This window comes from Festucalex cinctus, chromosome 3 (assembly GCF_051991245.1).
Source record: "Festucalex cinctus isolate MCC-2025b chromosome 3, RoL_Fcin_1.0, whole genome shotgun sequence".
NCBI lineage: Eukaryota > Metazoa > Chordata > Actinopteri > Syngnathiformes > Syngnathidae > Festucalex > Festucalex cinctus.
In genome coordinates this window covers 32650333-32659917 of record NC_135413.1, presented here as the reverse complement: position 1 = coordinate 32659917, position 9585 = coordinate 32650333, and the positions used below count along the sequence as shown (strand labels likewise).

General features: G+C 27.8%; 1 long non-coding RNA gene across 1 annotated transcript; it reads left to right on the top strand.

The window, feature by feature from the left end:
* Positions 1-6172: 6172 nt before the first annotated feature.
* Positions 6173-8673, top strand: LOC144016525 (uncharacterized). The gene is made up of 5 exons (XR_013282938.1): positions 6173-6209; positions 7444-7552; positions 7621-7710; positions 8349-8462; positions 8555-8673. It is a non-coding gene; the product is annotated as an uncharacterized LOC144016525 (long non-coding RNA).
* The last annotated feature ends 912 nt before the right edge of the window (positions 8674-9585 follow it).

The window sequence follows — 9585 nt, the reverse complement described above, 5'->3', positions numbered from 1 at the left end:
CACTTTGTCTTTCTGTTATTGATTAAAAAAAAAAACACCTTACTATAAATAGTAAAAAAAAAAAAAAAACAGACTTACTTTACATGGTTGTTTTTAAAAAACTTAATACAAATAGTTTTTTGTTTTGTTTAAAAAAAAAAAAAGCCTTACTATACATGATTGTTTAAAAAAAAAAAAAGGTTTACTATACATGGTTGGTTAAAAAAACGTACTATAAATACTTTTTTTTAAAAAAGCCTTACTATACATGGTTGTTTAAAAAAAAAAACAACAAAAACGCCTTACTATACATAGTTGTTTAAAAAAAAACGTACTAAAAATATTTTTTTTTAAAAAGCCTTACTATACATGATTGTTTACAAAAAAACTTACTATAAATGGTTTAAAAAAAAAAAAAAGTCTTACTATACCTCGTTTAAAAAAAAGCGCCTACGCTAGTAAAAAAAAAAAAAAAAAAGACTTACTATACATGGTTGTTTAAAAAAAAAAAAAAAAAAAAGACTTACTATGCATGGTTGTTTTTCAAAAAAAAAAAAAAAAAGACTTACTATGCATGGTTGTTTAAAAAAAAAAAAAAAAAAAACAGCCTTACTATACATGATTGTTTAAAAAAAAAAAAGGTTTACTATACATGGTTGGTTAAAAAAACGTACTATAAATACTTTTTTTTAAAAAAGCCTTACTATACATGGTTGTTTAAAAAAAAAAAAAAAAAAAAAACGCCTTACTATACATAGTTGTTTAAAAAAAAACGTACTAAAAATATTTTTTTTAAAAAAGCCTTACTATACATGATTGTTTACAAAAAAACTTACTATAAATGGTTTAAAAAAAAAAAAAAGTCTTACTATACCTCGTTTAAAAAAAAGCGCCTACGCTAGTAAAAAAAAAAAAAAAAAAGACTTACTATACATGGTTGTTTAAAAAAAAAAAAAAAAAAAAGACTTACTATGCATGGTTGTTTTTCAAAAAAAAAAAAAAAAAAGACTTACTATGCATGGTTGTTTAAAAAAAAACAAAAAAAAAACAGCCTTACTATACATGATTGTTTAAAAAAAAAAAAGGTTTACTATACATGGTTGGTTAAAAAAACGTACTATAAATACTTTTTTTTAAAAAAGCCTTACTATACATGGTTGTTTAAAAAAAAACAAAAAAAAAAAACGCCTTACTATACATAGTTGTTTAAAAAAAAACGTACTAAAAATATTTTTTTTAAAAAAGCCTTACTATACATGATTGTTTACAAAAAAACTTACTATAAATGGTTTAAAAAAAAAAAAAAGTCTTACTATACCTCGTTTAAAAAAAAGCGCCTACGCTAGTAAAAAAAAAAAAAAAAAAAGACTTACTATACATGGTTGTTTAAAAAAAAAAAAAAAAAAAGACTTACTATGCATGGTTGTTTTTCAAAAAAAAAAAAAAAAACAGCCTTACTTTACATGGTTGTTTTAAAAAAACTTAATACAAATAGTTTTTTTTTTTTTTTTTTAAAAAAGCCTTACTATACATGATTGTTTAAAAAAAAAAAAAACCGCCTTACTATACATGGTTGTTTAAAAAAAACGTACTATAAATATAAAAAAAAAAAAAAAGCCTTACTATACATGGTTGTTTAAAAACAAAAAACAAAAAAAAAACGCCTTACTATACATAGTTGTTTAAAAAAAACGTACTATAAATATATAGTTTTTTAAAAAGCCTTACTATACATGATTGTTTACAAAAAACTTACTATAAATGGTTTAAAAAAAAAGTCTTACTATACCTCGTTTTAAAAAAAAGCACCTTACTATAAATAGTAAAAAAGTTGTTTTAAAAGAAAAAAGAAAAAAAAGAAAAGCCTTACTATACATGATTGTTTAAAAAAAAAAAAAAACGCCTTACTATACATGGTTGTTTAAAAAAAACGTACTATAAATATAAAAAAAAAAAAAAAGCCTTACTATACATGGTTGTTTAAAAACAAAAAACAAAAAAAAAACGCCTTACTATACATAGTTGTTTAAAAAAAACGTACTATAAATATATATTTTTTTAAAAGCCTTACTATACATGATTGTTTACAAAAAACTTACTATAAATGGTTTAAAAAAAAGTCTTACTATACCTCGTTTTAAAAAAAAGCACCTTACTATAAATAGTAAAAAAGTTGTTTTAAAAGAAAAAAGAAAAAAAAGAAAAGCCTTACTATACATGGTTGTTTAAAAAAAAAAAAAGTGCAGTTAAAAAAAAAGCCTTACTATACATGATTGTTTACAAAAAAACTTACTATAAATGGTTTAAAAAAAAAGCACCTTACTATAAATAGTAAAAAAGTTGTTTTAAAAAAAAAAAAGAAAAGAAATAAAAGAAAAGCCTTACTATACATGATTGTTTACAAAAAAAAATTAGTTTAAAAACAAATGTTTTCTGGAAAAATGAAATCGTAAACAATCATGTCTCGTCATTAAAAAAAATAAATAAAGCAGCATTCACAGCTTTTGTGTTATGACGTCACACGGAAGTGCAAATATGGACGCCGTGATGACCATATATGGACTTTTATGTACATCTGTCACATGATTGTCGCCAAGCAAACAATCGCTCGTCATAAAATCATTATTAATCGCTTTGAGCAAAGAACAGGATGTACGCTAGTCGCGCTAATTAGCGCCACCTGAGGAAGTCAACGGAGCAAAAAAAAAAAAAAAAGAAGTCTGCTCAATCGATGCGCGGAAAAAAAAAGCGAGTGACGCGTTGGGTTCGATATCGGGTCGCGTATAAGAAGAGACGCCACAAACGCGCTCGCGCTCGACACAAAACAAGCGGAACCCGAATCTCCACGTCGACCTTGAGGTCCAGAACAGGTCAGATTCTGATTCTCACTTCAAATTGTTGCTCAGGATGATTTCATTGTTGCTATCTTGTTGGCTCTTAAAATAAATAAATAAATAAAAATAAAAAATAAAGATTTTCAAAATAAAATGAAATAATAAAAAATTTGCAAGGTTTTTAAACTTTATGTTTATTGTTGAAATAATACATACATTTATAAATAAAAAAGACGCCCATTCTTGTAAAATTATGATTTTTTTTTTCCCCTGTAATATTTTTCTAATAATAAGAATTTATCTCTTATAACCACCAATATATTGTGGCAGGGTTTCAAATTATGATTTAAAAGTAGAAGTTGGGTTTGAAACTAGGGTTAGGGCAGTAGAAATTAATATTGTCTTACATATTTATTCTTGTCTTTGTTTTTCTTAAATGAATTGACTACATAAAAAATGAATAAAAAAAAAAAAAAAAAAGTCAAAATTTTTAACCTGTCGGGATAAAAAAAAGACGAAAGGTATGAAAAGTTAAAATTAATTGTTTAGTTCACTAAAAATTGAACTAAAAAATGTCTGCAACCTGCATGGATCTCTACAAAAAAAAAAAAAAAAACAGACTTACTTTACATGGTTGTTTTTAAAAAACTTAATACAAATAGTTTTTTGTTTTGTTTAAAAAAAAAAAAAGCCTTACTATACATGATTGTTTAAAAAAAAAAAAAGGTTTACTATACATGGTTGGTTAAAAAAACGTACTATAAATACTTTTTTTTAAAAAAGCCTTACTATACATGGTTGTTTAAAAAAAAAAACAACAAAAACGCCTTACTATACATAGTTGTTTAAAAAAAAACGTACTAAAAATATTTTTTTTTAAAAAGCCTTACTATACATGATTGTTTACAAAAAAACTTACTATAAATGGTTTAAAAAAAAAAAAAAGTCTTACTATACCTCGTTTAAAAAAAAGCGCCTACGCTAGTAAAAAAAAAAAAAAAAAAGACTTACTATACATGGTTGTTTAAAAAAAAAAAAAAAAAAAAGACTTACTATGCATGGTTGTTTTTCAAAAAAAAAAAAAAAAAGACTTACTATGCATGGTTGTTTAAAAAAAAAAAAAAAAAAAACAGCCTTACTATACATGATTGTTTAAAAAAAAAAAAGGTTTACTATACATGGTTGGTTAAAAAAACGTACTATAAATACTTTTTTTTAAAAAAGCCTTACTATACATGGTTGTTTAAAAAAAAAAAAAAAAAAAAAACGCCTTACTATACATAGTTGTTTAAAAAAAAACGTACTAAAAATATTTTTTTTAAAAAAGCCTTACTATACATGATTGTTTACAAAAAAACTTACTATAAATGGTTTAAAAAAAAAAAAAAGTCTTACTATACCTCGTTTAAAAAAAAGCGCCTACGCTAGTAAAAAAAAAAAAAAAAAAGACTTACTATACATGGTTGTTTAAAAAAAAAAAAAAAAAAAAGACTTACTATGCATGGTTGTTTTTCAAAAAAAAAAAAAAAAAAGACTTACTATGCATGGTTGTTTAAAAAAAAACAAAAAAAAAACAGCCTTACTATACATGATTGTTTAAAAAAAAAAAAGGTTTACTATACATGGTTGGTTAAAAAAACGTACTATAAATACTTTTTTTTAAAAAAGCCTTACTATACATGGTTGTTTAAAAAAAAACAAAAAAAAAAAACGCCTTACTATACATAGTTGTTTAAAAAAAAACGTACTAAAAATATTTTTTTTAAAAAAGCCTTACTATACATGATTGTTTACAAAAAAACTTACTATAAATGGTTTAAAAAAAAAAAAAAGTCTTACTATACCTCGTTTAAAAAAAAGCGCCTACGCTAGTAAAAAAAAAAAAAAAAAAAGACTTACTATACATGGTTGTTTAAAAAAAAAAAAAAAAAAAGACTTACTATGCATGGTTGTTTTTCAAAAAAAAAAAAAAAAACAGCCTTACTTTACATGGTTGTTTTAAAAAAACTTAATACAAATAGTTTTTTTTTTTTTTTTTTAAAAAAGCCTTACTATACATGATTGTTTAAAAAAAAAAAAAACCGCCTTACTATACATGGTTGTTTAAAAAAAACGTACTATAAATATAAAAAAAAAAAAAAAGCCTTACTATACATGGTTGTTTAAAAACAAAAAACAAAAAAAAAACGCCTTACTATACATAGTTGTTTAAAAAAAACGTACTATAAATATATAGTTTTTTAAAAAGCCTTACTATACATGATTGTTTACAAAAAACTTACTATAAATGGTTTAAAAAAAAAGTCTTACTATACCTCGTTTTAAAAAAAAGCACCTTACTATAAATAGTAAAAAAGTTGTTTTAAAAGAAAAAAGAAAAAAAAGAAAAGCCTTACTATACATGATTGTTTAAAAAAAAAAAAAAACGCCTTACTATACATGGTTGTTTAAAAAAAACGTACTATAAATATAAAAAAAAAAAAAAAGCCTTACTATACATGGTTGTTTAAAAACAAAAAACAAAAAAAAAACGCCTTACTATACATAGTTGTTTAAAAAAAACGTACTATAAATATATATTTTTTTAAAAGCCTTACTATACATGATTGTTTACAAAAAACTTACTATAAATGGTTTAAAAAAAAGTCTTACTATACCTCGTTTTAAAAAAAAGCACCTTACTATAAATAGTAAAAAAGTTGTTTTAAAAGAAAAAAGAAAAAAAAGAAAAGCCTTACTATACATGGTTGTTTAAAAAAAAAAAAAGTGCAGTTAAAAAAAAAGCCTTACTATACATGATTGTTTACAAAAAAACTTACTATAAATGGTTTAAAAAAAAAGCACCTTACTATAAATAGTAAAAAAGTTGTTTTAAAAAAAAAAAAGAAAAGAAATAAAAGAAAAGCCTTACTATACATGATTGTTTACAAAAAAAAATTAGTTTAAAAACAAATGTTTTCTGGAAAAATGAAATCGTAAACAATCATGTCTCGTCATTAAAAAAAATAAATAAAGCAGCATTCACAGCTTTTGTGTTATGACGTCACACGGAAGTGCAAATATGGACGCCGTGATGACCATATATGGACTTTTATGTACATCTGTCACATGATTGTCGCCAAGCAAACAATCGCTCGTCATAAAATCATTATTAATCGCTTTGAGCAAAGAACAGGATGTACGCTAGTCGCGCTAATTAGCGCCACCTGAGGAAGTCAACGGAGCAAAAAAAAAAAAAAAAGAAGTCTGCTCAATCGATGCGCGGAAAAAAAAAGCGAGTGACGCGTTGGGTTCGATATCGGGTCGCGTATAAGAAGAGACGCCACAAACGCGCTCGCGCTCGACACAAAACAAGCGGAACCCGAATCTCCACGTCGACCTTGAGGTCCAGAACAGGTCAGATTCTGATTCTCACTTCAAATTGTTGCTCAGGATGATTTCATTGTTGCTATCTTGTTGGCTCTTAAAATAAATAAATAAATAAAAATAAAAAATAAAGATTTTCAAAATAAAATGAAATAATAAAAAATTTGCAAGGTTTTTAAACTTTATGTTTATTGTTGAAATAATACATACATTTATAAATAAAAAAGACGCCCATTCTTGTAAAATTATGATTTTTTTTTTCCCCTGTAATATTTTTCTAATAATAAGAATTTATCTCTTATAACCACCAATATATTGTGGCAGGGTTTCAAATTATGATTTAAAAGTAGAAGTTGGGTTTGAAACTAGGGTTAGGGCAGTAGAAATTAATATTGTCTTACATATTTATTCTTGTCTTTGTTTTTCTTAAATGAATTGACTACATAAAAAATGAATAAAAAAAAAAAAAAAAAAGTCAAAATTTTTAACCTGTCGGGATAAAAAAAAGACGAAAGGTATGAAAAGTTAAAATTAATTGTTTAGTTCACTAAAAATTGAACTAAAAAATGTCTGCAACCTGCATGGATCTCTACAAAAAAAAAAAAATGAAATTAATATTGTTTTTCATATTCTTATTTTTTTAGATAAAATATTCTCGAATAAATTAATGACTACAAAAATGCCGAAAATGTTCAAAAGGGGTTCTCAAAAATTACCATGTTCAACCTGCATGGATCTCTATAAAAATTTTAAAAAATAATGTTTTACATACTTATTCTTATTTTTTAGACAAAATATTCTTAAATCAATTAATAACTACATATAAAATGATTAATTAAATATTTAAAAATGTCAAAATTTCTGTCAGGAAAAAAAAGATGAAAGATATATGAAAAGTTCAAATTAATTAGTTAATTGAGTTCAGTTCAAATTTCAGTAAAAGCAGAAAATTATATGTTAAAAATGTCCACGAAATTGACAATAATGTCAGAGAATTGAACTCAAAAGAAAATTATTTAAAAAAAAAAAAGGCAGAAATTTTTCAAAAGGGGTTCCCAAAAATTACCATAAAATGTTGACAAAATTGCCAAAAATTGATAGCAAAAAAAAAAAAGGCAGAAAAAAATGTCAAAAAATAGCCATTAAAAAGGAAGAGGCAGAAAATTATGGTTAGGGTTTTAAATTAGGGTTTCAATTTAGTTTCTCAATTTATGAAAAAAAAAAAAAAAACTGACTTGATAACATGCTGTCCTCATGTGCTCAGACGATGACGTCATCATCAATGCTGCTGCTGCTCTGGGCGCTTCTGGCCCGAAGCGCCTCACTTCCGCTCAGGTGAGTGAATGCTCACGTGACGAGAGCGCGATGACGAGGTGCGCAAGGCGTCCTCAAGTGAAAATAAAAATAAAAATGGCGCACTCACGTGCTGCTCGTCGTCCAGGCACGAAGAAGAAGAAGACGATGATGATGATGATGATGAAGGCCAGCTGGAAAATTCCCCCACTGAGAGCGGACGGCGAAATGACGCCAGGTGACGTCACTGACACTCACCACCACAACAGCGCCTCCGCGTGGCCACGCAACCAGGCTGCAGGCTCACGTTGAGTGTGTGTGCGTGAGATATTTTTAAAATAAATCCATAAACCACTTTTTTTTTTTTGTGTGTTTTTTAATTTGGCCTTCGTCCAAAATATTGAAAAATAATTTAAGTTAGCCTGGTTGCAGCTGTCAAACACTCGTTGGTGATGCTAACAGCTAGCCGCTAGCCACTTCCGTCGGAGACTTCTTCCGTATCATAAGATGACGGTGTAATTAATTAGCGTTTTTTTTTTTTTTTGTTAGCATCCTAAATTATAGATTAAATATGAGTCCGGGATAGCGTTGCGTTGATGTTGGTCGCAACTACAAATGTCAATCAACTACGAGAAAGTAATGTCTACAACGGAAGTCAAGCTCACCGTCACGCCACGACGTGGGCCAACTTCAAAGTAAAAGTGTACTAAGGCTATTTGCATTGCCGTCAATGTATTACTAGCGTTTGGTAAACTTTATTTTGAAGTTAGGCTTAGCGTGTTTACTTTGAGTATGTTTCAGCTTCCTTGCACGTCAGATTGCCACTTTTTTTTCCCCCCTTTCCACCGTGTGCGTCACTTGTGTGCGTCTGCGCAGACGTCAGCTGGGCGACGTGGAGTTCTCCAGCCGCTACGCCGACTTCCTTCGTACCAAAGCCAAACTTTTGTCCGTTTGCTCGTTCCTCAAGCGCGTGAAGGCCGCCAGGAACAGGTCACACACACACACACACACACACGCACGTTTGTATGTCATCAAACAAAGTTTTGAGAGTGATGTGTGTGTGTGTGTGTGTGTGTTTGCAGTGCGTCCAGTGGAGTGGGCGGAGCTTCGGAGAAGGTGGACGTGCTGATGAAGCGGCTCATGTGTCCCGTATGATCGACGATTGTGATTTATTAAAATGAGTTTTACTCGCTGGCATCTTGCCGTGCTTGTCTTTCATTTGCAATCACGTCAAATTATGACGTCGTTTTTTTATCAGTGAAATCCATAATATTGTGTTACATTCACACGTCAACGTCAACCTCTGACCATAGTAAAACTTTTGCGAACAAATTTATCATTTGACAATATTTCGTCAGGGTTGAAATACTTCCTGTTTTCATTCTTTTTCCAAATTTAAAGGCTGAAACAAAATAGTGTGCCTCCATCCAGTGGTCAACAGAGGAATTACACCCAAAATTTTAATTGATAAAAAAATAAATAAATCATTCATTTAATAAATATTTTACTAAAATTTAATGAAATCATTTTCTTTAATTTTTCTATCTACTTCATTATTTAATATAATTATTATTGTATCAATAAAAACAAATGTACCAAAAAAAACAAAAAACATGAAATAGTGAGACTGAATTTGTAGCCCCTGATGGAGTGGCATTTTATTGTACTTCGATTATATTCTTATTCGATTTTATCTTGATAAAATGTGGCTAGCTATGATTACATTTTTTTTTGTAAAACAAAAAAAAATCCAAATATTCCTATAGCTGGATAGATAGATAAATAAATAAATAAAAAGGCTGATCTCAGTATGCGTTTTTGTCTCATCAAAGTTCAGCTTTTTCAATCTGAAATTTTCCCGCAAAATAAATCAACCGATCATCTAATATTTACTTCGGAAGAATCACGCACACCCACTTGACCGTCACTTTGATTTTGTCACAAGCAAGCGAATTTGAAAGAAAAAAAAAACAAAACATGCGGACGTTATATCATGTCATCTGCGTGTGCAAACAAAAAAATGTTTATGGCGGGGAAAGTCCATCCGCCCGGCTCGTAAAGTCAAGCCGATAAGCAACTCGGACGCCAGAAGAAGACGAGCTCAGCAGCCGTC